General features: G+C 44.8%; 1 long non-coding RNA gene across 1 annotated transcript; it reads left to right on the top strand.

Moving 5' to 3' along the window:
- Window positions 1-1,157: 1,157 nt before the first annotated feature.
- On the top strand, window positions 1,158-25,547 carry LOC113597552 (uncharacterized). The gene is made up of 3 exons (XR_003418338.2): window positions 1,158-1,977; window positions 2,116-2,282; window positions 25,027-25,547. It is a non-coding gene; the product is annotated as an uncharacterized LOC113597552 (long non-coding RNA).
- Window positions 25,548-27,580: the final 2,033 nt, after the last annotated feature.

Below are 27,580 nucleotides of genomic sequence, written 5' to 3'. Positions count from 1 at the left end.
ATGATTTCCAAGTTTTTCTCTTGCAGCTTTTAGCATGTTGGGATGAGAGGACTGTATAGATTTGTGTGAGTGTGCGTGTGATGTGGTTGAATTGCATGAGTGTGTGTGTGTGTGTGTGTGTGTGTGTGTGTGAGAGAGAGAGAGAGAGAGAGAAAAGCTCAGGTTAGTATGTGAATTGCAGTAAATGCAAAAGTGAAAGCCTCAACGTGGCTCTTATGCTCCCGACCACTTCCTGAAGAACCTGCCACGTGGGCCCCAGACTTTGACTTGCAGTTGGGTCCTCAGGACAGAAAGAGTCTGAGTCCCCCCTCCCCCGGTGAAAGCCTCTAGTAGACATAAATGTATAAAATTCGTTTACGGCTGTCCTGTGAACTCAAAGGTTAGGTTGCCTCAGGTATGACATTTTCAAGGGATAATCAGGAAGTTTTAAGGATTTGGGACTAGAACCAGAGCTTTGCCATACCTTAAAAATAATCTTGCAACTTTCTCGTTTCCGCGGTCCAGTTCTTTGAAACGGTTTAGAACGTGCATTCTGATCCTGAAATGTACACGTTATAAAGGAAAAAAAAAATGTGAGCTTGTCAGATGAACTACAATCACCAGTCTCATAAAACTGAGTCACATCCAAATGGGCTGCACTTACGCTACCCTCCCATTCTAGGGAAAATGTGGCTGGGGGAGGCAGTGTGAGTCATCACCTGGTTTGTTTGACATACGCTTCCTTCCATAAATTGGGAATGGCCAGCAGCACAGTGTTCTGGGCTTGCCTCGGAGAAAGAGCCGTTGCAGCCTTGCACGATCAAAATAGGGCCTTTAGGCTTGAAGGATGAAGTTGAGCGCATGTTTTGGCTTCAGATGTCGGGGGAGGGGGAGAAACTGACAGACCCAAACAGACAACATTTGTAAGTACCGTTTTCGGGTGGGAGGGGGCAAAGAAATGGTAGGGGGTTTTCACAATTGAATTTTTCCTAGGACATAAATGTGTAAGCAATAAATCGGAGGTGTTAAACATAAATAGATTAGTAGCTAGTACGTGGTGGTGGTGGGGGGGGACTCATTTACTTAATGAGAATGTTCTTGATGTGAGCAGCCTAAAACGATTACATGAGAGAGAGAGAGAGAGAGAGAGAGCGGGGGTGGGGGGAGACACATATGACTTGGTAGCTACCGTACAAATGTGTCACGACAAGGTTTAATTTGGCCTGAGTTATCCAACCATTTTGAAAGGAATGCATTTTGGTTAAGCAACTTGTTGATGGTGCACCTCGAATCTCCGTTGGGGGTATTTTGAGGGGATGGGAAGAGAAGAGGCTCGCATCTCTTACCCAGTTTCCTACCGGAGTTTTCCCGAGGCTCACGGGAGCCTTCTGAACTAAAGACGTTTAGAATGCAGAATTGTCGGGGAGACTGTAGAGGAAGGAAGAGTGTATTTATAGCTGACGTGGGTTTGTAAACTCAGCCTTTGCTTTGGGATTAATTTTTAATAAGTGCCAGGCATTCCTCTGATTTTCATCCTGGCTTGGCTGTGGCTTTCTCTCGGTCTGTGTGAAGTTCGGGTGTTCCCTGTTTTAAAGCCGGAGTTGTCACAGCCTGGGCGTTTTCTGTTTCGGCTTATGGCTTTTTTTTTTTTTCTCTTTTCCTGAATGAGTGTCCTTTGTGTAACCCCAGTAATTCAGAAATCCTGCAGTCATAGGGACTGCCCTGTCATGTGACTTAGGTACTAGGTGCTGTCTGTGATTGGTCAGCAGCTAATTGGCGGGTCCCTATAAGAGGTCTTGCTTTGGGTGTCCAGCCACCATCCTGCCCGGAGTGCTGCTCAACAAGGGTGGAGGTGTGTGTGGGGGGGTGGCGGGTGTCCAGTGATTCAGCTACATGTGATAGATGACCAAGTGACTTCTTCCTTGGGGTCTGCACATCACTAGAAGACACCCAACACCGGTGGTGGCCGACTTGATCAAACTCTGCCTCCCCGAACTGGTAACTGTCACTTTAATATAGCTTACTGATTAAACTCAGAAAAATGCAGTTAAAATTTTTTTGCCAGGAACTTGTATAGACTTAACTCCCTGTTCCCCACCCCCCCCCCACCCCTTGTTCTTGTTCGTTTTGTAACAGGAATGAAATGCAGTTAACTCTTTAGAAAACTTTCGCAGGAAAAGCGCCTCGTGTGATCTGGAACAAAGACATTTTATAATCAGATTTATCAAGCTGTGAAGAGGGAGTTGTAGCGAACGGAAGCAGCAGCATTCTGTCACCAGGAAATACTGCTTTATCCAGAATTGGTAAGTGAAAAGTGGCATCACTCCCTAATAGATATCATATGGTGTACGTGGGGATTGTAAAATTGTTCACAGACCCCTAACAACTGTGTTGAACCAGAGAACACATAAACAGGGAGGAATTCTTGAAAGAAGTCGCCCAGGAATATACCATAAAGTCTGAGAAGAAGCCAGGTTATTAACAAAGATGATGAGCTAGGCTTTGCCGGTTTAGACAAATACATGTAATATAACCAGTTGGGTTCCCCTCCCCCTTTCTCTTTTTAGTGGGGAGACACAAATCAAACGGGCTGTTTGGTAGAGTTGGGGCACTGATAGTCCATGGGTATAGGTTTCCATTTAGTCTGAATAGTCTGTATAATATTTGAAGGGTTGCTTTCAGAATTCCCCAGCTTGCCCTCCTAGCCCTCCCTCTACCCGGGGATGACAACTATTTACTTAGAACTCTACAAAATGAAAGTGTAAGTCATGCATTGGAAACATTTCCTACCGATCGCGAGGGGCTGATTCAGCTGGTAATAGGTTTTTTTACATTTTAAAGTGTCTGATTTCTTGATTTGGCTTTTTAAGAATGATTGTGCCGGGAAGGGGGACTAGAATAAGAAAATATAGTTAGAATGGGGGGGGGGTGGCTACCTGATCTTACTAGTTTCTTATTGGTCACTACGAGCAACCATGTGATGTCTCCTTATAGAATCCGACAGGAAAAAAAATGTTGTTATTTAACTGCTAGCAATGATATAGGGTAGTTTTGGTGATGTTCCTTTATGAAAGTGACTATATATAATTAAAACCATTACTGACAGAGTGGTTACGTTTGGGGTTCTGTAGGACATAATGCTGTTGATTTCTGTTTTTAAGTACCTTAAGCCAAATTGAAAGTTGAATCTGCCCGTCTGACTTTTGCTTCCCATTCCATTACTTTCAAAATCTTAAAAATCCTTAACTTGAAAAGGAGAAAAACGTATCATAAAAAACAGGATGACTTGTAAGGTCAATTTTGCTCAGACTAAGAGCTCTCAAAACTCCGGTATCAGGATTTAGTTTCAAAGAAAGAAACAAAAAGCAACGTGAACATGGCCAGCAAACCAGATTGGTGATCCAAACGTGTGACTGTTACAGGTTATTTGACTTTAATTAAGGTGTGGCTGAGGACAGGAAAAACTCTCCTGGTTTCCCTGAAGCCCCTGAATTTATAGGTTTGAGATATTTACAGGTAACTTCTATCCAATTGTTAGCTTGTGTTCTGTGATTCGCAATTGCCTTGAGCTCTGTATTTCATGTAAATACCTGGGCAAAACTTGATGATTTAATAATCTGGCTACTGCCATGCTTAATGAGAAAAAAAAAGCCTCTAAGTATTAGGTTTTACTCATCCACTGAGAAGCCGTTGTTTTGAGTGATAAAAATATAATGGAAGCAGAAGCAGGTGGAAACAGTAAATGCCAGGAAGTATATTCCAGAAGAGTTCCTTTAGCTCTTCATGTTTTTAATTCTCTTTGCTCTTTTGTTATCAACTTACTAATTTTTAAAAATACATGTAGGATAAATGCCATTAACATTGCCCTCACTTCTCTACTGGGGTTATGGAGAGTATTATTTTTGTGTGCTCTGAAAAGATACGAGCACCTTGGCTTTGTGGGGCTTGTAAAAACTACAGACTATAAGGTATGCAGGTCAAGTGACAGACCTCAAAACAATTTCTCGCAAATAGCATTTGATATTTGCATCCTCAGGGATATGAACATGCTCCCTTTGGGCTTGTGTCTTAAGTTTTTGGTGTAGTATACAGTTTTATCCACAAGTATTTTTTTTTAAGGTTAGGTATATGGGGTGTGTGTATATATTTGATTGGGGGAGGAGGCTTAATTTCTTAGCGAAACAAGTGGCTGTTTGTTAGAATCTAGATAAGCCGCCTAGTGTTGTTCCTATGACAACTGAGGGGTTGGGTGTTGAAATGTAGCTTTAAGTTCTCAGTTTGGAAATGTCATTCAGACCTCCCACTACAGTCTCATTGAGTAGGAAGATAATGAGAAGGGGAAAAAACCATGAAGCAACATTAAGTACCTCTGTTCATTCCATGTCTTCCTGACTCGCCTTTGTGTCCGGATCGCCATGGGAGTGGTAAACACAGGTTTCGAACAAAGCAAATACTTGAGGAATAGAATCCACGGAAAGGGGTCCGAAAAGTTGGGGAAGATAAATAACAACATATGGGGCTAATAAAGAGGCGGGAGAGGTCGGCTTCCATGGGTTGGTGCAAATCCTTTGGTGGCAGGATCCTTTAACCACTTTGGCATAGCACGTTTCTTCATCTCCTCTGGGCTGACTGCGGAGAACACTGTATTCTTTTAAGGCACATGTTTTGAAGACAGTTATTTGCCCTTTGATAGCTTCTCTGTTTCCTGTGGGAAAGAAGGTTGTACCCTGGAAACGGTGGTAAAACCCAAGTATTTCGTCCTGTAGTGAAAAACTACTTTAAGACCTGCCGTTCGTAGAAGTGACTTGGTTGACCGAGTCTCTTACGGTGCCCTGTATTTGGAGGGGGGAGGGGTGGTTTAGATACTGTTTGGCATAGATTAATTAGGGAGTCATGGATTTTCCATGCCTGAAGGGCTTCCTATTTTCTGCTCCTAAGTGGTTTTGACTATTTATTTGGTCATTAACCATGACCTGAACTGAGGGGGGAGGCTATTTATATATAGTCTGTATTTATCCCACTTAGTACAAGCGTTCGTATGGTTTACTGGTGTTTGATTACGGAGTGCTGTACCAGACCCCCCGGGAGTTTTCACAGTTAGAAGAGTCCCCCTGTTACCGTTATCAGATCGTCATCGTAATGATCACAGTGTCCGATACAGGTCGGTGGACCTCTAATTACTGACAACACATTGAGGTCCTCTCATGTGCCAGGCACTGATGTAAATGCATCACTGACGCCCACAGCAGTGTCCTGGCCCCTAGACCATGCTTTACCTATCTTAACTTACATTGAATCCTCGCAAAAAGTGAATATCGCCAATCCGTTCACCCCTGTTTTACGCGGGGAAACTGATGCACGCAATGGGGAAGCGACTTGCCCAATGTGACACCGCCCACGCGGTCTGCCCTTAATGAGCCCACTTAGGTCTGAGAGACGCCGGTGGCACAGGAAGTCTTGGCTGAGTCAGAGGGGCGGGTCAGCTACTTACCTGATTCCTAGGTCACCCGGTGCCCTGCTGTCATCAGAAGCCGATGACCTCGCCCCCGTGGTCACGGCCAGGAGCCTGCAGTGGAATGCTTCTCCTAGGTCCTCCTGGGTGGGAGTGTGGGAGCTCCAGGGATGTGAGAGGCTGTTAATCTCTTTACAGGCTTGCCAGCATTGATCTCCACCAGCAGGCAGCAGGACTTCTTGATCTTGAAAAATTAAGACACACAAAACAGCTCTTTCCTCAGCCCCAAGGAAACAATCTTGAGTAGCAGGGAAAAGTCATTTCATAGACATTTTCTGGGCCCCTGAGCCAGCAGGCGGTGCACGCCCTGTGGAAGGCATAGGGTCACCTTGGAGGGGGTGAGCACCCTGGCACAGGAGCCACATTGGGACAAAGCAAGGGCCTTTTTTTGGGGGGGGGGGCGGATTCAGGCAGTCTGTGGAACTTGAGCTGCATGACCTTGAATGACCGCGAGATCATGACCGGAGCTGAGATCTAGAGTCGGTTGCTTAACTCACCGAGCCACCCAGGTGCCCCACAAAAAGAAACTTGTTAACAGCACTTTTCAAACAAGTATATAAGGTGTCTCTTCAATACCTATGCATTTCTAGGGCTAAAAAAGATTCATTCCAAGCTGAGAGCAACCTCCCCATTCTCCTTCCCAAATTCTCTGTCCCTCTACCCTGCTTCATTTTTCCTCTTAGCACTTGTCTCTCCCTGATGTATTACTTCTGTGTTCGTTTGCCGGTTCAGTCAATCACTAGCAGAGATGTTATTTTTGAACGAATGTAAGGATCTTCGATTTATTTCTCTTTGATCTCCGTCTGATAGTCCCTCCCATCAGTCTCAGGCTGTTGTCGGTAATGAAATTTTTTCTGCCCATTGGATTTCTCTTACTTATCAGTTACCATTTTTGTATTCACAGCCACGAGAATTTCTTCAACAGCTTTGATTGCGCAGTCAGTATTCAGAGAACTGATGGCTTCATTCAGGAGAGGAAACTAGCCAAATTTGAACATAATCATTGAGGATTTTTAAAATCAAGCGTATTTTAAAGGACTAAGGAGTATATGCAAAGTAAAATACTTCCATGCTTTGTGAACTGCCTTCAATCTAGATAGGGAGCTGGGGAACCATGCAAAATTTTTATTCCACTGAAAACATGGAAACTCATGTTTCCAGGGGTTAACATGTTAAACTCACCTACCTGGTACCAGTATTTTTTGGGGGGGTTGGAAATTAAGAAAAATTTCAATATAAGACAATTCTACAAAATTACACTAAGGAATGTAAGTGATTAGGCGTCCCTGGATGGCTCATTCGGTTAAGCATGTGACTCTTGGTTTCTGCTCAGGTCATGATCTCACATTTTGTGAGTTCAAGCCCCACATCAGACTCTGCCCTGATGGTGCAGAGCCTGTTTGGGATTCTTTCTCTCTCTCTCTCTCTCTCTCTCTGCCCCTCCCTCTGCTCGATCTCTCTCTCTCTCTCTGTCTCTGTCTCTCTCTCTCTCAAAATAAATAAACTTTAAAAAACATAAAAAGAATATAAGTGATCAAATCTTGGACAGTTTGTGGGTCAGGTTCCTAAGTTCTCAACTATAACCTATTGCCATAATATCCTATATTGATTCTGGTTTGCACATTCCAAAGTATTTAGAGCATTTACGTAGTTGATTTTCTTTCTTTAAATTAATTCCTAAAGGAACAGGTGAGAAGCCTGTAAAACTGAATACAATATGCTTTTGTAAGTCGATACAATATTTGGGACATTTTGTTTTTCTTTGTTACATTTTAATAGCAAAATAGTTTCTCATTGCTTTCGATGATAAAGTAATACCTTGCTTAAAAGCTCAGTGTAACGGCTTCCTTTAAGGTAGAAGGTGGAGTCATCGATTGTGAAAAGGAAGGTAAGGTTTTATTTTAAAGGATCTTCTTTTTCTGCCTTGGAAGACTTTAATTCTCCATAAGCACCTGTTCCACTAAAAACCCATTGCTGGTGGTGGCATTGGAAGAATGCTTTGTTGTCCCACCTCTCTTAAAAGTAGATGGATAAAGGCTTTTTCAGTGAAAGCCCATCGATTTCTTTCCATTAGGATGTGTGTGACATCTGTGTAAAGTGAGACCCGAAGGTCTTACAATTGAGAGAAACTGAGTTGAGTTTGTATGGGCCCAGCGAAGCTTTCCAGGGTGCTTTCAAAGTTCTGATCACCTGGGGAAACAATCTCCAAACCTCCAGGCATTGTCTAGTGAGTGGATCAAGTACATGGCAGTGGTTACGGTGACCCCAAGAAGGTGCCCGTTCACGGCACCCATTGAAGCGTTTGCTCCCCCAGAGGTCTAGCCTTTGGGCACCAACAGACCTGTGCTTTAAGCGCATCCTGCCCCTCACTAGGTGAGTAAATGAGTCCATTTATTTCCAGAAGCCCTCGAGAGTGGAGGGTCAGGACTCACAGGCTCACGGGGCTATGGCAGGAAACGAGAGAACCACGTGTAAAGCACCTGCTGTGGTCCCTGGAATCATGGTGCTTCACACACTTGAGTGCCCTTCCCAGATCCTTTTGGGAACAGGCTTCAGTTCGGTCGCAAGGCCTGTGGATCCATTGTAAGGTACGTGTCTTTTTTTTTCTGTTACAACAGAGCGCCATTATAAGTGCTCTGTCCGCGCTGACCGTTTCAATCCCCTCGACATCCCACTGGCGCGATTTGGGGGGGCCCGTTTCATAGATGAGGACACTAAGGCACAGGGGTAAAGGAACGTGCGTAGGGCCATTCACCTGGTAAGCTGTGGAACCAGAATGTAAATCCAAAAAGTTGACTGAACCTGAAAGTCTCAGAAATGGTCTTCTCATTTCTATTCTGCAAAGTGTCACGTCTTCCGAGCCTGGCCCTCTCAATAGTGAAATACACAGTTGACTTTTCCTGTTTCTTATTTCACAGATCAACGGGGGCACTTTTAGTCACTTGTGTGTTATGAGTTTAAATTAGGCCACGAAAGGCCAGGAGGGGAATTCCTTGTTTTCATTTGATCTCACGCGCTTCACAAATTTACTCATGTAACTTCCCCTGCTTTTTTTTTTTTCTCGAATGTTTTCACTTGAAAGTGGGGGTGGAAGTGAGAAGTTTGTGAGCCTTTGGGTCCCAGGGATGCACGGTTATTAACCTTTCTGGAGATTCTTCTATCCGGCGTGGAATTAATCCCTAGAAATGGAAAATGAGTACGAATCCGCAGTGACTGATGTCTTTCTCCTTTACCTGCCGAGCAAAGAATTGCAGGAACCGATGTGCATAAAAAGCCTATGTTTGGATGAGGAGTTCACTTTCAGAGTGTGGGAGAGGGGGTTCACATTTGAGAATTTTCCTCCTCTTTCAAATGTGGCTTGAGAATTTGACTTGGAAGATGAGGGCAAGCTACCCAAGCTGACGGGTTCAGGGCGCTTTGAAATCTCGGGGCACCTGGGTGGCTCAGTCAGTTGGCTTCTGACTTCGGCTCAGGTCACGATCTCATGGTGGGCGGGTTCGAGCCCTACGTCGGGCTCTGCGTTGACATTGTGGAGCCTGCTTGGGATTCTCTGTCTCTGTCTCTCTGTCTCTGTCTCTCTCTCTCTCTGCTTCTACCCCACTTTCCAGCTTTCCTCTCAAAAATAAATTAAAAAAAAAAAGAAATGTTTTAAAAACATCTCTTGGCCTTGGGTTGACCTTGCCCGTAGGAGGATATAGGAGGATATAATAATCTAATAATCCTTCCTTCCTTCCTTTCTTCCTTCCTTCCTTCCCTCCCTCCTTCCTCCCTCCCTCCTCCCCTCCCTCACTCCCACTCTCCCCCCCCTCCTTCCTTTATCCATATTCTCACATAACTCATTCAACGCCTACCTGCAGACAGATGAAAGAAAGGACAGTGTGAGGGTCCATTAGGGGAAGGCAGCCCACTCTTTGTTCCTTTCCCCTCAGTGACTCCATCTTTTATTTGATCCTTTGCCATTTTTGCGACAAGGCACATTTCACAGGCTGACATTCATAAAAGTCTTTAAGCATCTTCCTTTGGCAGCCAGGCTTCTTTTTTTAAAGTAAGGGAGAGAAAAGGCTTGTGACAGGAAAATAATGCAGAGAAATGGTCTTTCTTTCTTTTCTTTTTTGATGGTGGCGGTGGAAGGGCCCCCTAGTAGGGAATGTGGCAGGAAATACAGTCTAAGAAGCCCCAAGCTTTCAACTCCTTTCCCTGTTTGGAGCACATGAAGAGACCGCAACGATGTGTTGGAAAAGATTTTTTAAGTAGGATTTAGGCTAATTTGGGGGGGGGGGGACGAAATCCTGCTGTGCCCTCAATTAAATTTATTGTGAGATTTTGGAAAACATCTTTCAGTAGGGATGGGAACAACGAGGGATACCCTCTCTTTTGGGGAGAGGAAGATACAGAGGGAGGAGGATTTGTACTCACACTTGGTGATTATTTTTTTATTAAAAAAATTTTTTTTAACATTTATTTTTTATTGAGAGACAGACACAGAACATGAGCGTGGGAGGGGCAGACGCAGAATCCAAAGCAGGCTCCAGGCTCTGAGCTGTCAGCACGGAGCCCGACGCGGGGCTCGAACTCACATACTGCGAGATCATGACTTGAGCCGAAGTCGGACGCTTAACCGACTGAGCCACCCAGGCGCCCCTCACACTTGGTGTTTTTAGCCTGGGAGTCATTTGGCACGGTTTTTTTTTTGGCGGGGGGGGAGAAGCCAACAACAACACATAACTGACCATTCAGGTTCTTCCTTCTCTTCTACCCATAAAGAATCTATTCTTCCTCCCCCCGCCCCGGTCCTGCCTGCATTCTAATGCTTGTGGGCTCTCCTCTAACCTCCGTCCACCTGGCCCTTGAAGTACGGGGCGTTTGGGTGAGGAGTTAACAGAAATTGTCCCGGGTGCCTACTAGACTTCATAGGCTTGTCACAGAACAATGGGCAGAGAAATGTGCATTTTGCAAAAACGTGTTGCACACCTCCCACGTGCCGGGTGATGTTTTGGGTCTGGGAATACGACCGTGCACAGGGTTCCTGCCCGCATGGCAGTGGGGGGAGGCGGACAGCCAGGTGTCAGTAGGTACTTAGGTCAGACAGAGGAGTACCCGAGGGGTCCAGGAAGAGCGGCTTATCCGGGGCTCTCAGGAAAGGCCTCTCTGATGTCGTGATACTTTGCTCAGAGACTTACCCACGGGTATGCGGAGGAAAAGGATTGTAGGCAGAGAAGACAAAAACCACTCCAGTGGAGTTGGGGGCAAGCTTGGTATGTCCATGAGTTAGAAAAGAGGCCAGTGTTGGGGCGCCTGGGTGGCTCAGTCACCTAGGTGCCTGACTGTTTATTGCAGCTCAGGTCATGATCTCACGGTTCATGAGTTCGAGCCCTGCGTCAGGCTCTACGCTGACAGCGTGGAGCCTGCTTGGGATTCTCTCTCACCCTCCTTCCCTCTCTCTCTCTCTCTCTCTGCCCCTACCCCGCTTGCTCTCTCTCTCTCTAAAAATAAATAAATAAACTTGAGAAACTATTTTTTTAACGTTTATTGTTGAGAGACAGACAGAGACAGAGCATGAGCAGGGGAGGGGCAGAGAGAGGGGGAGACACAGAATCTGAAGCAGGCTCCAGGCTCCGAGCTGTCAGGACAGAGCCCGACGCGGGGCTTGAACTCACAAACCGCGAGATCATGACCTGAGCCAAAGTCAGATGCTCAACCGACTGAGCCACCCAGGCACCCCAAACTTGAAAAAACTCTTAAGAAAAGAGGCCAGTGTGGAACAGTAAGCAAGGGGGAAGGTAGCAGATGAGGTCTGGGAGGTAGTGAATATCAGGTCTCCTAGGGCCTTGTTGGCCACAGAAGCTGCTGGAAGGTAGGAGATGATAACTAGAGAGAAGGAGGATGGCGTTCCGAGAGTATGGGTGATTTTATGTAGGGATTCCAGAGAGACCAGCCCATGGTGCCTCATAACTGGAGTTGTATACAAGTTACACAAGGCTCTCTTTGGATAGAATGCCATTTTTGTCTTTTAAATTACCTGAAAACCTTGGGAGGAGGAAAGAGGGAGACAGAGAGAGAAGGTTGAGCTAGCAACTCCTTATCAGCCAAGGAGCCAAAAGTGGGTTAATGCTTCACTCTCCAAGGGGCACGTCTTTGCTGATTTTATACTCAGTGAAACAGCTGAAGATTGGTAACTTCCCTGGTTTCCACGTAACTCTGTGTTAAAAACTCCGGGTTTTCTTTTTGGGGGCCCTTAGTTTTATGTTCACTTCCTTGATAGATGTCCTCTCAATTGTATATGAAAATCTGCCCGATACAGGTGAAAAGGCTGTGTTCCACCGTACTTTTCTACAATCGGAGGCAGGAAGGGAGCGTGCCAAAGTCAGACCAGTTGCTCAGTCGCGAGGAATGCAGGTGTATCTACTTACTGTCTTTTAAATAACTGTGTTAAAGCCATTTTTTTTTTGCAATTTCTTAAAGATAGAGTCGATTGCTGCAGATGGGTTGCCGTCCCTTGTCATCATCTGCTCTGTCATCATCTGATGTTAGAAGTCCTCCCTTTTGTGTTAACAGACGTGGCATCAGTGAGAGCGGACGTAAAATGTGTATACACGTCATTTTACTGACATTGGACCCCACAACCAGGTCTAACGGCACGCACCGCGCCACAGGGCTTGAGAGCTGTTTGTACGTCTTGTCCACGTTTATCTTCCTTCACCCGCCCCCCCCCCCCTTGAGACTTTATTTTCTTACCGCCTCGCCTCGCCTGACTTTCCACTAGTTAGTTATGCATTTGGGTTAGCACTCCTATTCTTTGAGCCAGGGACCCCACCTGCAGAAAAGAGTTAACTGGTTTTGTCATTTATAGTTTAGTTCAACTGGACCGGATTTCCTCACTGCCTCTGGCTGAAACTGACTGAGAGATTGAGAGTTTCACTTGTGGGTTGGAGAAATTAGTAATTGGGGAACATAGAGTGTTTGCCCGAGGAGGGCCTGGTTTGCTCTTGTTCCCCCCCTCCCCCCGGAGGTGGGAACTCTGGACTGGGAGAAAGGGAGCTGAGAGTTGGCACTTCCTGTGGAAGCCAGCCCCCTTGGATGAGCTTGGGAGTTGAGAGAGAAAGGTGTAGAAGTAGATAAGGAAGGAGGTAGGAGACCCCCCGCCCCCCCAGGGTACCTGCAGATTTCTGGTCTGAAGCCCAGGTGACTTCTGTCTGTCATCTTCGACCTCGGGGTCCATTCCCGTTTAGCTCCTGAGACATGGGGGGCGGGGGTGTGTTCCTGATTTATCAAGGAATTCAGGAATGGGAGTTGAGACCCAGTGGCCCCCAAATTCCCCTGTGTACGTGTCTCAACCGAATCTGCTTTCTAGGTGAAAGATAGAGAGCTAGATGTTAAGGTCCCTTTGCCACCTGGTCTCTGACTTGTAGCTTTGAGGGCAACACATGTGTTAACTCATGAAGTCGTGTGTTCTCTTTGGTCCTTTTTCTAAAGCCGGTCACCTCCGATGCTCTCCCGGGGCTTGCGCCGTTTTGCCCCATGCATCCCGGGATTTCCCCCCTGGTCTCCCCCATATAAATAGACCATTTGCTGCCTGTGTTCTAAGGCCTTGCTATTTCTGCCTTTGACTGGAGTCCATTCTGGAACGCCTGTGTGGTGTCTGGGCGCTGCAAAATGAGTCAGTTCCTGCAGTTTGGTTACAAGTTCTCAAAAAGTATTTCAGAATGTGGATGTGGTCAGCAGAGTCATTTCCCAGGCATCTAAAAGGAAACCCACAGCAACTGTAACAATTGAGCTGCGAACCAATGGCCCCGCACGGCAGAACCCAGCCTGCTTTTCCTCAAAGGAAAGCCTGTAGCTGCCCTCAAACTAGCCTACTCTGTAGATCTTAAATGAAGACTGTAGCCATAACTGATTGCACAAACAAGTGCGAAAGAGGTTTGGCCTTGCGTCGCTTTTTGAACGTGGGCACGAGTTTGACGCGAGAAATTCTTTTTGCAAAATGGAATCTTCAGGGATTAGAACGCACTGAGCACAAAGCGTGAAATGTGGCCCTGGGGACAGGAACTTTGGGGATCTTAGCTGATGGCGCTGAGGAAGAACTAAGATGGTTTAGGTACCACTGCGACGTGCGTAAATAGGATTATTTTGTTCAGTGATGGAGCTCTGAGCCTATGTAGAGTTAGCGGCAATACCAGTAAAAATAATCCCACCCTTTTCTAGCTTTAAAAGAATTTCAAGTTTGTCCTAACATTTGGACAGTATTTTAGTTCGGCATTGGTGAGGTTTTTTGATCCTCTCGGGGACCCGTGAATTAATGTGAAATTTCGACCCGAGTTCTTAGGTGTCCGTTTTGCACCACCCATTAAAGCCGACGGAGTTTTCAATAATGAAGACACAGCCTAGAAAAAAAGGGGCAAATGGTTTGAACAGACGCTTTACCCAAGAAGAGAGACAAATGACAGATCTGCAGATGAAAAGATGTTCACCATCAGTCGTCATGAGGGAAATGCAAACCGAAACACCAGGTGATCATTCATTCGAGGGTCGGCAAGTTTGCGGATGATCTAGAACTCTCCTAATACATTTTGGTAGAAACGTAAAATGGCACATTTTGGAAGACCATTGGCAAAGTCTTACGATATTAAACATACACCTACCGTATGGTGCAGACATTTCTGCTCCTATAAGTAATAGCTAAAAACCGGAAACAACCCTGATGTCCATCAACAGGGGAACAGATCATCAAACTATGGTGTATCCGTATGATGGATGCTACTCAAGACCGAAACGAAGTGAGTTATAAATGTAGTCCGCAACGTAGAGAACCCCACCCTGAGTGCAAGAAGCCAGACAGAAGAGAGGACACACTGTATAATTCAATTTATGTAAAATTCTAGAACATGCAAAAGAAATTCATAATGACAGCAGATTCCTGGTTGCTTCGGGTGGTAAGTGGGAGGGATTACAGGAAGGCACAGGGAAACTTTGGGGCTGCTGGATAATTTCACTATCTTGGTTGTGGTGATAGTTTCACAGGTGTGGACACATGTCAAAGCTTAATCAAATTATATGCTTTAAATAGGTGCACTTTATGGCGTGTTAGTTATTCCTCAGCTAAAAACAACTTAAAAAAATGAGCGATCACGATGCTAGTAGATGGAGCATTTAAAAATGCCCTTATTTGACAAAATAAAGACTTGGCCTCTCTTAGGGAAAAAAAAACTGATGAAAGTTTAATTTTGGGGGGATAGATCTATAACCTTCTAGTGCAGATGAGAAACCCAAGTTAAACTGAACGTAATAGATGGGATAGTTTTAGTTCCTCCTGTTTCCAGGGCATTGAAACAGATGATTCCAGACAGATCTTGTCCAGCACTGTGGGGCCAGCTACCTGCCTCGTGTAGAAACATCGGCACTTAAACACAACTCCTGTAGCACTCGCCAGATGATGAGGGAGGGCTAAAGCCTCTGCAGCAGGGTTCACATGGCAAAGATGAAAATCCCACCTTCAGATTCTACCACCGTTAGAGAAGTAACTCTATTTGCAGAGCATGGGGGAATTGATAGAGTACTTTGGTAAACTTCATTTTGTGTGATCATCTCCGCCATCCCGTTATTGGTAGGATCAATATTCCCCTCGTTTTCTTGGGGCACACACTGCAACCCAGAGAAGCCAAGCTGTTTGCCTGGATCACAGAGCCCCCAACTTCTTGGGGAGAGGTCACCATTCTTCCTACTGTACCTTGTTGCTTCCCCAAATTCATGTCATTGGGTACTTGGCCAGGGTTCTTTGCTCATTGGTTTGTCACTTACTAGAGTCTCCTCTGTTTGCATATGAGCTGCCCGCGGTGATGGTCTTTAATCCTGTTTCCCCTTGTCTAGAAGGGTAGTAATACAACCCCAGGCTTCACGAGAATGTTCTAAGGGCCAAAGACTCATTTGGTGAAAGAGCCACGGTAGCCCGTAAACATCGTATTCGCAGCGGATATTGATATTTACTGTGATTTCCCTATCAGGCGTGCTTACTGATGGCGCGATACTTAACTCCATTAGAGCTTAACTCCATTAGTTGCGTTGTGGCTTCCATCAACATTGCCACGTTTCATGATACGTGAAATCTTGTGCCCTGGATTATTGTCAACTTTTCTTTAAAAGATACCAAACAGTCCTGGAGCACCTGGGTGGCTCGGTCGGTTAAGTGTCCGAATCCTGATTTCGGCTCAGGTCATGAGCTCACGGTTCGCGGGATCGAGCCCCGCACTGGGCTCTGCGCTGGGCAGTTTCTCTCTCTCCGACCCTCCCCCCCCCCTCCTCTTGCTCATCTGTGCTCTCTCTGGCTCTCAAAAACAAAACAAAACAAAACAAAAACAAACACAAAAGATACTACACAGTGCTTAGTTGAGTCCTGGCGCCTGAAACTCATGGTTTGAAAGGACACTAAAGAGCTGAAGGCAGGTGCCATTAGGGTTTACTTAGCTAAGAAGGTTGGCCCGTCCATGCCTGGCACCTTTTTCCTCATTGGCTATGTTGACTGACAGTTCTCTTTGCTCTTTGTCACATTCAGTGGCCCTCTTTCTTTCGTATCCCTCTTCCTTTCTGATGGGTCTGTTGCCAACCAAAGTCCTCCCCAGCTGACGTGATGAACAACGTGGGGACTGTTGGTAGCCTTTTTTACTCCCTAGGATGGCCTTTCACAAAACATGTTTCCAGAAGACAGGGAAAAACTTCTCTGGTTGAATAAGTTCAGGAAACACTGGGTTGAACAACATTAAATTAAGTTTCTTTCCTGCAGGACTTCTCAGAACCTTTTATGTTTGTATTGAAACTTCAAGAGAAGCATAGAGTACCTCAGTAACATTTCCCAAATTTTAAGAGATTCATAGAACTGTGGTATGTGTGTGTGTGTGTGTGTGTGTGTGTGTGTGTGGACTCGTCTCTTGGTTTAATACTCCAAAGTTGAATACACTTTGGAAAATGCTGTCTTGTAACTTGTCATTTGCTGTGTTGGTAAAATGACAATTTCCCTACGAGTTTTCTGTCTGTCCATGTCGTGACTTGTTTTCCTGACTCGGGTCTGGAGAGTTCCAGTTTCTAAACTTTATTCATGGTTTTAAAACTCATTCAGGTTTATTTTCACCTTAGAAAAATCAGGAGATGTAATCCTCTGAGGGCACACAGATAGTGAGGTTTTGCCCAAGCATGAAAGTCAATGGAAGGAATTTCTCCTGTTTTTGGTTTTGTTTTATTTTGGTTTTTCACCAAATCGTCTAGATTCTGCCGTTTGAAGTCCCTCCATTTATTCCATCCCTGTTCTGGGGTCCCAATAGCTGTCCTGTGGGCATGTTAACTGTTAGTGAGTACAGCAGTAGGATGAATTTGACCTCTCAGCATGAAAAGAATTACATTGTATAGATTTTTTTTTTAACAGTTTGTTCCCCCAGACAGCACAAAAGTTTAATCATCAGGATAGGACTTAAAAGGGAGCTCATGTCAGAATGAATCGTAATTGTCAGGGAGAAATTCGAATAGTTTCAATGCCGTTGTCTGCCAGTGAGGAACGGGAAGCAGGGGAATGAATGCGGGGCTAGGATTGTTGTGTTGTAAAGCGGACCAGGTGATTCTGGACTTTGGTGAGTTGGGGTCGTTCCTGGCTTGTCACATCTCCCTAGGAGACACGGGGCTCGATCCCACAAACCGTGAGATCATGACCTGAGCCGAAATCAAGGGTCGGACGCTTAACTGACTGAGTGACCCAGGCGCCCCCATCTTCTAGCTTCTTAGGCCTTGCCGTTTTCTGTAAATGAGAGCGTTTTGCTATTCCTTTTTGACTGAAAGGCACTGCTTCGGTAGACACATCCTCTCCTGTCCTCCGTAACCAGTCCTTTCAAGGTTGTACATTATCCTTCAGTGCCAAGTGTCTCTCCTGACGCCTTTCTCCACTCACAGAAAGGGGAACCAGATTTCCCTTGTGTTACTTACCATGAGTATAAACAGCAGTTGTGTTTCTGTTATTTCCCCTTTCAACTTAGCGATAAAGTTTGCCACTGTGTCTTCCCCCACCTTGCACAGGAAGAAAGACTTCCTTCCTTCATCTCTTGCCTTTTTGCTCAGGACTGTGAATAATCTTCCCTTTCTCTCGGACTCTGGATGCTCACCTTTGCTAACTTTTTTTTTTAAACGTTTATTTCTGAGACAGAGAGAGATAGAGCCTGAACGGGGGAGGGTCAGAGAGAGGGAGACACAGAATCCGAAACAGGCTCCAGGCTCCGAGCTGTCAGCACAGAGGCCGATGCGGGCCTCGAACTCACGGACCGTGAGATCATGACCTGAGCCAGAGTCGGACGCTTAACCAACTGAGCCACCCCGGAGCCCCCCCCCCTTTTTTTTAACTCCGGAGGGTTACTCCGACTGTATCCTTCCTCTCCCAACTCTGGTTTTGTCGATCTGATACCCTTCCTCTTCTACCTAGTGTAACAGGACAGCCCAGGAAGCCTTACCTCATTGATGAGTGCCTAGGTGCTGTAGTTGGGTGTCGGGCTTCTCTTACACCCCTTTTCTTCTTGGCTGTATTGACCTCTGTCTCTCCTCCTTGCTCTTTGTCGTTTTCCTTTTTTTTTTTTTTTTTTTTTTTTTGAGAGAGAGCGTGTGTGCAAGTGAGCCGGGGAGGGACAGAGAAAGAGAGAGAGAGAGAGAGAGGGAGAGAGAAAGAATCCCAGGCAGGCTCCACACTTGGCACTTGCCAGCGCGGAGCCCAATGTGGGGCTTGAACCCACGAACCGTGAGATCATGACATGAGCCGAAATCAGGAGTCGGACGCTCAACCCACTCAGGCGCCCTAACTCTGTCATTTCCAGTGGCCCTCTGTCTTAAGTAGCCCTCTTCCTCTAAGTTGAGAGCTTGATCCTTTGATATTTTCTTCGTTATTTTTTTGAATCTGGCTCATTTTAATTAGATTGATAGTGTCTCTCTAAACGCTGACATGTACTCTGCAGAATCATCCATATATTGTCAAAAACGTACTGAGTGTAGACCAGTCGAGCATCAACTAATGAGGGAAGAAGGGAGAGAAAGTGTTTCGGTGGTAGTAACTCAGTACTGCCCAATAATAATGTTTATTTATTTTGAGAGAGAGGGCGCAGGCAAGAACATGAGCAGGAGAGGAGCAGAGGGAGAGAGACAGAGAGAGAGAATCCCAGGCAGGCTCCATGCTCAGCGCAGAGCCCGATGCGGGGCTCGATCCCACAACCCTGGGCTCATGACCTGAGCTGAAATCAAGAGACTGATGCGTAACCAGCTGAGCCACCCAGGCGCCCCTACCTTTGGTTTCTTTGTGACCAGTTGAAGTGGCCACACATCCACTGGGTGGAGATCGCTCTGGGAGCAAATACTTGATGTGCAGGTTGGGACTTTATAAGGCTGTCTTTCTTCCATTCTCTAGAAACTGAAAAACACCCAATTCTGTCCCTTTCCCCAGTGTAACACACATCAGAACAGTCTTTTATAAATCTCCATCAGCTTTCCTGTTTTCTCTTGGTTACATAGTAGAATCCACGTTATCATCCTGTTTGCCCTGGTGAATATCTTGTGGGTATTGTAACCGGTAGGTCATCAGATAGTATCAGCAAGCATGATATATACATGTAGCCCTCCATCTTTTCAAACGGTTATTATTGGCCCCTCCAAACCTTCACACGTATCCGTTAGCTGTCTTCCCTTTTCCTTTGTGGTATGAGTCATTTACCCAAACCAATAATTTAAAAAATCAACATACTACCACGGACCTCGTAATAATTGAAGTCCAGTACGACTTCTGGTAGACAGCTATGATTTTCGGAAGAGGCTTCATTTGATTACAGTGTAGTTCATTGTAAAACCATCGTGAGCCAAAGAAACCGTAACATGTGGATGTTCCTTTTGTTCTTTTCCTTCTTCTATTCTCTTCCCTCCTCCACTGTTACTTGTTCGGTTGTCTCAGTTGTTTTCATTGCACCACAGTAGATCTTGCTTACTTATCCTGTGGAATGAAGGCATTTAGGAGAACCTTCCTGAATGCCCAGGACTCTTCAGTACCCGCAAGGGATTATATAGGAACGTGCTGTCACTGGCCTGTACTTCTGTTAGGAAACTGGCTCCTTTACAAGTAAATAGCTTGCTCCTATAAACACCCACAAATGTTACAGAAAGGTACCATAAAACTAAGTTGGGAAGCATGTATTGTTTAAAGGATAAGGATACGTAAGAATTTTCCTGGAATGGAGATCCTCTGAAACTTGATGGGAAGAGCAAAGAAAGACCAAACGAAGAATTTCACACCGTGAGCACATTCGGTGACAAAAGGGAGTTCGGTGCCGCGGCGAAAGCAGAGGCCTGGTGGACATTTGATTCTGAATGAAACCTGCAACACTTACGCGTCTGTGATACTGACACATTTTGAAAGACCCCAGTAATAATGGAAAAGGAGCAGGGGGTTAATTGTGACAAAGTAAAGGGCTAAGTCACAGAATCTTGGTCGAATTGCCTGGTTTGGTAATTACAGGTTCAGAAGAATCACCTTGTTTTGATCTTAACTCTCTTTTTACTTACCATTGATAGAATGCAAATGACCTTTCTTCTTCAGTGATAAGAGTTCCTCACTGCAGTTGCGCACCTGCTGACATTGTATGAAGTGAATTGAGTGGTTTCTTTCAGAGAGAGGGAGAGTGACACAGAGAGATATTTGCACATGGATGGAAGTTCAATTAATTTCTGGACCTTGTCCATAAAAAAAAAAAGGCTGTTCCTTAGGTGAAGACCATCCTTTTTCTCTTGAGTGTTTTTAATGAGCCAAATGATTCATGTTTTCATCCAGTGATTGTGTAAAAAAGCAAAAAAATTTGGTTTTCGTTGAGAAGGATTAAAGGCATGTGTCTAATTGCTAAATAGTATTTTTAAGAAACTAGTCTGGGTCTGTCTTTATGGGCTGGCTCTAAGTGGTTTTGCCTTTGCAAGCTTGTTTTAGGATCTCGTGCCAACCCCATCCCTTCCCAGGCCTGTTCAGACTAGAATTATCTGGCAGGCAAAGTCCTTTAAAAAAAAAATGTCTTGAGCAGGAACGTCTCAGAAAATGTTCACCTCAGGCTTCAGGTTGACCTGCAGAGCAATTTACTAAATAGAGCGATGCGAAAATCAAGTGACCATCAGCTGGTGTAAATGTTTTTGGTCCGTCTGGTCACAGGATCTCAGGTATGCAGGAGTTGGATGGGCTGCAACCACGTGCTGGTTATGGTGAGACCCTGGCTCACATACCTCTTAACGTAACCCAAAAGGAATCTAGGTCCGCAAGAATGTACTTTAGTTAGTCACCTGTGTTTAAAAGGTTGGGTCGGGTTTTTTTTTTTCCCTCTGACATAGTTTCACCCCATGGGGCCCGGTGTGTATATACGTGTACATTTCTTCCCTGGGCCGGCCGGTTGAGTTCATTAGACTTTTTGTTCTTAACCACACTGGAGGCAGTTTTGTAGTTGTTTTTGCGTTTTTGGTCAACAACTTTATGGAGGGATATGATTGATCGACAAGGAACTGTACGTATTTCTTGTATGCAATTTGATGAGTTTGGACATATGCAAATGCCCACGATACTATCACCACAATCGAGATGTAACAGACATATGCAACACCTCTTAAAGCTGCCTTTATGCCCGTGTGTGTGTGTGTGTGTGTGTGTGTGTGTGTGTGTGTGTTAAGAGCACTTAACATAAGATCTACCCCATGGGAGGCCGTTTTTGTTCATTTAAAAAAAATTTTTTTTAATGTTTATTCGTTTTGGGGAGAGAGCATGAGTGGGGGAGGGGGAGGGAGAGGGAGACACAGAATCGGAAGGCTCTGAGCTGTCAACAAAGAGCCCGATGTGGGGCTCGAACCCATGAACCGTGAGGTCATGACCTGTGCTGAAGTCGGACACTTAACCGACGGAGCCATCCAGGCGCCCCATTTTTGTTCGCTTTCTAAAGTAAACTCTGACTTTGTTAAAATAGCTTTCTGGGGTGAGTCCTATCAGATCCATAGATATATTTGTATTCCTATTTAGTTTCCGAAAGCTGCTGGGACATGCACTAAAATATGCGAAATCGCATGGGTGGGTGTTGGAGGGGACATCTAGAGTCAAACTTGACCATTTTGACTTGGGAAGTCAACGTTCTATTCATCCCTCTTTGTTGACTTCCAAATACAGTGCCTGGGGTTACATTTCTTTCCAGAAACCACAATTTCTAAAGTCAGTGATACTTTGGGGTGGGGCAAATAGAATTGTCCCAATAATCCCTTAAAAGAGACAGGGTAAGGCTACTCTTGTTTCGTTGAATGACCCGCGACCCTGCGTTTCTTTCATTTCTAGTGGAACTTTGATGAGAATGCCATTTTATATCTGTCATCTTAGCTGGAAACATCAGTGGGTTTCGTTACTTCTTGATTTGGTTTATAGGTCACCCCTGTTCTAATTCTGGAGAGTGAGCTCTTCAAATTCTAGGTTAACATTTCAAGAAATGGGCTTTATCTCCATTCCAACCAGGCTTTCCAACAGCAGGTGTTAGGCTTCACTGTTCAGCAGTCTTCTTCCTTCAAACTCCCTTTCCCATTCTGTACACCTCGAATAAATGGACTTTAGCTTGAATGGACAGAAATTTTTTAAACCGTTGTCTTTGTTTTGTTTGCTTGCACTGTGAATGAGACTTGAGCAGCAAGTACCTTGGTTATAGTTTTGTCACCCGTCCCTGGGGCTTAGCTGGCTTCTTAATTGCTAGATAATGGAATTATATATAATGTGACATTTTCAGTTGGACCCAATTCCTTTTCTTTGACTTTTACTTATAAACTCTGAAAATGGTTCTTTAAAATTTTTATCTAAAAATTTTATTGGGGGGGGGGCGGCGCCTGGGTGGCTCAGGCAGTCAAGCGTCCAACTTCGGTTCAGGTCATGATCTCAACAGTTTGTGGGTTCGAACCCTGCATGGGGCTCTGTGCTAACAGCTCAGAGCTTGGAGCCTGCTTCAGATTCTGTGTCTCCTCTTTCTGCCCCTCCCCTGCTCACGCTCTGTCTCATTCTCTCTATATCTCTTTAATGCTTAGTAAACATTACAAAATTAAAATAAAATACTTTTTTTTTTCATCTCAGATTGAGTGCATGCTCAACTAGGGGAGAGGGACGGAGGGAGAGAGAATCTTAGGCAGACTCCACACTCAGTGCAGAGCCCAACGCGGGGGGCTTAATCCCCAAACCCTGGGATCATGAGCTGAAATCAAGATTTGGACGTTCAACCGACTGAGCCACCCAGGTAGCCCTACGCTTTGAAAATGTACTATTGGTTAATACTCTGTGTTATAGTATATTCCTTAGATATTCTATTCTATATTTTAATAAACTTTAAAAGTGTGTTAGTGGCTGACACTAATCTATAGTACAGTCTTTAGTAAAATCTTACTTAGTTTTTCCCTTTTGGTATTACCTAGATAAGTGTAAAAGGAGGGGGGGAAAGACCATGTTAACTTCATAGTTCTTTAAATTTAGGAACATTTGGAGGATAGGCAGGGCAAGCTTTAACAATTAAAAGTAGCATTCATTCTTCTAATTTAAATATGGACCAAAACTTATAAAAGATAATCCTTTGGATTTTGGCATTAAAACTAACCAGACTGAACCCTTGCTTCACTGTAATTGTCAGTGTTATTCATAAAAGTAGAGTTATGAACATTTAGTCTTAGCGGCTTATGAAAAATAAATTGGCGTGTTCTATAAAATGCTTCATTTTACATTGAGGGTGAGATTCAGCCAAACCTGCACAAGCAGTCTTTTTTTTTCCACTTTGGTACTTCTGCCCAGGCTTTCAGGCAGGGCCAAAATGTCCTTCACCATAGAGTTGGTTTTAATTTAATGAAAAAGGAAAAAAAAAAACAATCAAACAAAAACCTACTTCACCTTGTAAATTTCACCCTCCTCCCCTAAGAGCGAACCACCTGGTGAAACACCATTATTAGAACTTGGCAAGTAGCTTCTGTCTTAAAATTAGACATCTGTGATTAAATAGTTAAATCATTCCTTTGAAATGTATGTATTTAGAACTCCCAGAAAGCTGGTCATCTTTTCTCACAGCCAACACAGTTTTTTTTAAAGGCGCTTTTCCTGACCACGAATATTTCAGTGTCATTCCGTGGTCTAGCTACATGTCCAGTCGGATTGCCGTGATTTAAAGTTCTAAGTATTGGGGCGCCTGGGTGGCTCAGTCATTTAAGCGCCGGACTGTGGCTCAGGTCATGATCTCGCAGTTCGTGGGTTCGAGTCCCGCGTCGGCCTCTGTGCTGACAGCTCGGAGCCTGGAGCCTGTTTCAGATTCTGTGTCTCCCTCTCTCTGTCTTTGCCCTTCACCCGCTCACGCTCTCTCTCTCTCAAAAATAAATGTTAAAAAAAAAAATTAAAGTTCTAAGTATAGGCTTTCTTCCAGTTGATGATAACTTTCCTCAGTCTTTTCAAAGTGACAGCCAAAGCATTTTAAATTCATAAGAAGGTAGGATTCTAAGTAATCTTAAAAGTCAAAAATAATAATTGGCCACGGTGGTCATGTGCCAGTATGAGAGTGCCTTCTCGAAGACACCGGGCTTTTTCCTGCTTCGGGGCCTTTGTTCTGACTCTTGCCTCTCTCCTCGGTGTTCTTTCTCACCCCAGGTCTGTGACAGGTTCCCCACCTCCCTCCTCCTCCTCCTCCTCCTCCTCCTCCTCCTCCTCCTCCAAGGATCTGCTCAAATGAGGCTTTTCCCTGACTACCTATGCAAATAGCATTCCTCTTTACTGTCCCATTACTCTGTGAAACGGTCATACATATCAATCGAGTTTCTTTTTTGTCTTTGCCTACACACCCCTCGGATCTTAGACGCTCAGTTCTATGAGTGCAGGGCCTCTGGTCAGTGTCACCCTTCCGGGGCCCAGCAGACAGAACGGAGAAGGCACTCAGTAGGCATTTCTGGGGTGAATGAATGAATGAATGAATCCATGGAGAGGACATCTATCCTCGAACTTTTTTGTCTTCCGACATCGGATTAGGGGAGGAAAGCTTGGAACTGACATACTGGCGAGCTGTTGCTTTGAATACTTGGTGACATCTCTTTTTTGCAGGTTTCTTTGGTGTGTTAGACATTTGGTAGAAATAACTTTATCATCCTCAATGTATAGTGGGGAAATATTATTTCTTTACTGTAATTGATCAGTTTTTCATATAATAACATTTTACTGCAAACATGTGCCAGGTAATCAGTTGTAGATTTTCTCACAATCATGTGCCCAGAAAGGCAGGGATTTTCATATCTTGTTTGCTGCTGGATCTCTAGCACCTGGGAGAGTATCTGACCCTTGATTCAATATCACTCAATCAATATACACTGAGTGAACAAATCTAGAGGTTTGTTTTAAAACTGCATTCATGGGATTGTTGTCAGCTATGTCAATAAAGAAAATACGGAATTGAAATCCATTGATATCACTTCCCCGTAAGTTTCCAGGATTAATGTTTTTCTCTTTCCTTCCACAGAACCCCTCCCCAGAAGGCTGCGGATCACCTAGCTGCTGGCATGTGTAGGTACCCTCAATGGCTCAGTAGCCAGTGTAGATCCTGTCTTTTGTAATCAGTAGCTACATCTGGCTACTGGGTCTCTGATGGCATCTTCTGGCTTCTGTTACAGTGTCCTGAGTGAGGTTACTGGGGAGTCCTTAATAATTCACTTGTTGCCTTGATTTACACACACACACACACACACACAGAGTTAAGTTCCCGAGTGGTAACTCTTCCATTATTAGCTGGAGTGTGAGAACCATCAAGGTTTTATGAATGATGAGGTGACTTGATTTCAGCACCACAAGACGGGGGAATCCATAGACTCTCTTTTTCTTTCCTCTTTTCCCCATGTGGAAGGTGTCATCTGGTCACAAAACCATCTGTCTACCTACCTACTTCTCTACCTGTATATCTTATTCATCCTTCCGTCCACCCATCCACCCACCCACCCACCCATCCATCCATCCATCCACCCATCCACCCACCCATCCATCCGTCCATCCATCCGCCCACACATCTGCCCATCCATCCGCCCATCCACCCGCCCATCCATCTATCCATCCATCCGCCCACCCATCTGCCCATCCATCCGCCCATCCACCCGCCCATCCATCTATCCATCCATCCGCCCACCCATCTGCCCATCCATCCACCCACCCATCTGCCCATCCATGCACCCATCCACCCGCCCATCTATCCACCCATCCACCCGCCCATCTATCCACCCATCCACCCACCCATCCATCCATCCATCCATCCACCCACCCATCCCCCCATCCATCCACCCATCCTTTTCATCTCTTGACTTTTAAATGGCATTTTCACAATTATGTGATTAAATAATGACAATCTGACGGTATGGCAGTTTAAGGAAATTTTACTTGTCGTTGATAAGTCCCAGCAGTGCATTCTGACTTGTCTTTTCAGCATGGTAGATAAGATACCTACCAGGAACTTTGAACATAGCTGGCAATTGTGTTGAAATCATGCATGGGGAGGACTTGCAAGGCCAGCGTCCAGGTCTGGGGCGTGAACCTGGCATACAATGTAGATATCTGTGTTTCTTGGGCAACAGCTACATTGTCTGCTGGGTTTCAGGCTACCTGGAAACATGTTCTTCATGGTTATGCCCTCAGCGCTTCACCTGTACGGGGTTGGAATAACTGTTTCCCAGGAGGCATAAACCTGTGGGCTTTAGCATTGGACAGAGCGTAGAGAAAGGACCTCATGAGAGCTGATCACCTTAGCAAAGAATTATTTTGTCCTGATTTCACCCAAGATGCTCTCCCACACCAGCCGAGGAAACGGAATGAACCAGAGAAAAGGCGTAATGCCATTCTTCCTTCTTTCTGCCTCCGCTCTCAAAGATCGATCCCCTTCCATGCCGTTATTAATTAGTGTTTGGTTTCTGTTCGTAATTACTATCACAAGGCACGGCACCTATGGGCCCCGATCACAATTCCGTGCTCATTTTGGTTTCTTGCCCAGGAACCCAGTTTAGTTTTGTTCTCCCCTTACCACAGCCCCGTAAGTGAGTGACTCTGTCTCACCAGACTCCAGAGCTTTCACTCTGCCCCAACATTCAACCCCATCATTTGCTCCCTGAACTGAGCTCTGGAATTTATGTAAACTGGATGTTTGTTTGTTTTCTTACCACTGTTCACCATCTCTGTTATGAAACCAAAAGAACAGCTTTATGGCATGACCGAGAACTTGTAAAGACAAGACACCAGTTTGCAAGAGAAAAGGAAGAAGAGAATGGAAATAGCTTCTGGAAGACTTTTTACGTTACGTTTTGTTTGTCTGCTCCTGGTAAATAATGTAATCGTCTGAACATTAAAAAAAAAAAAAAAAACCTAGCAATTTAAACCATTAAATTCTCAGTAAGAAAGGAATACAACTTTTTAAAGAAGTTTGTAACCTCTTGGTTATATGAATTGGAGAATTTTAGTAAGAGATCATGTGTTTTTAATATGTTTAATATGTTTAATTTTAATATGTTTAATACGCTTCATATGTTTTTAATTAATATGAATTAACAGATTTAAAGGAGAAAGTGAATGATAAGGAAATGTGTGTATGTAATGGTTGATTTTTGTGATCATAATGCATTTTTGTCACCCCATGCTGAATTCAGGAAGAATAAAGCTAATGACTTGGAACTTTTTTTGTGTGTGCATCTTGGGGGGTGTGTGTGTGTGTGTGTGTGTGTGTGTGTCTTTTGGCTTTTTATCCACCTATCAGTTCTGTTACCTGTTCTGCACTGAAACCACTGGCCTGTGTGCCCTAAGAGAGAAAGTCCTTGCACTTGAGGTATTTGACATCCTTAGAGGAGGGATAAAGGTCTCTGGGTGGCATGCTTATATTTAATAAATCATAATTCCCAAAAGGACAGTTTTCTTTCCCCTCTGTCCACTCCCATACTTGTGATGCCCTTTGAGTCCCTTTGCCTGTCATTAAAAAAAGAGTGTTGACGATGAGACCGGCTGTGAAGAACTCCTTACGTGGTCAGGGTTTCATTTCCCACTCT

Source organism: Acinonyx jubatus, chromosome X (genome assembly GCF_027475565.1).
Source record: "Acinonyx jubatus isolate Ajub_Pintada_27869175 chromosome X, VMU_Ajub_asm_v1.0, whole genome shotgun sequence".
In the NCBI taxonomy this organism is placed as follows: domain Eukaryota; kingdom Metazoa; phylum Chordata; class Mammalia; order Carnivora; family Felidae; genus Acinonyx; species Acinonyx jubatus.
The sequence above is the reverse complement of the archived record's forward strand: the minus strand, read 5'-3'. Positions and strand labels throughout refer to the sequence as shown.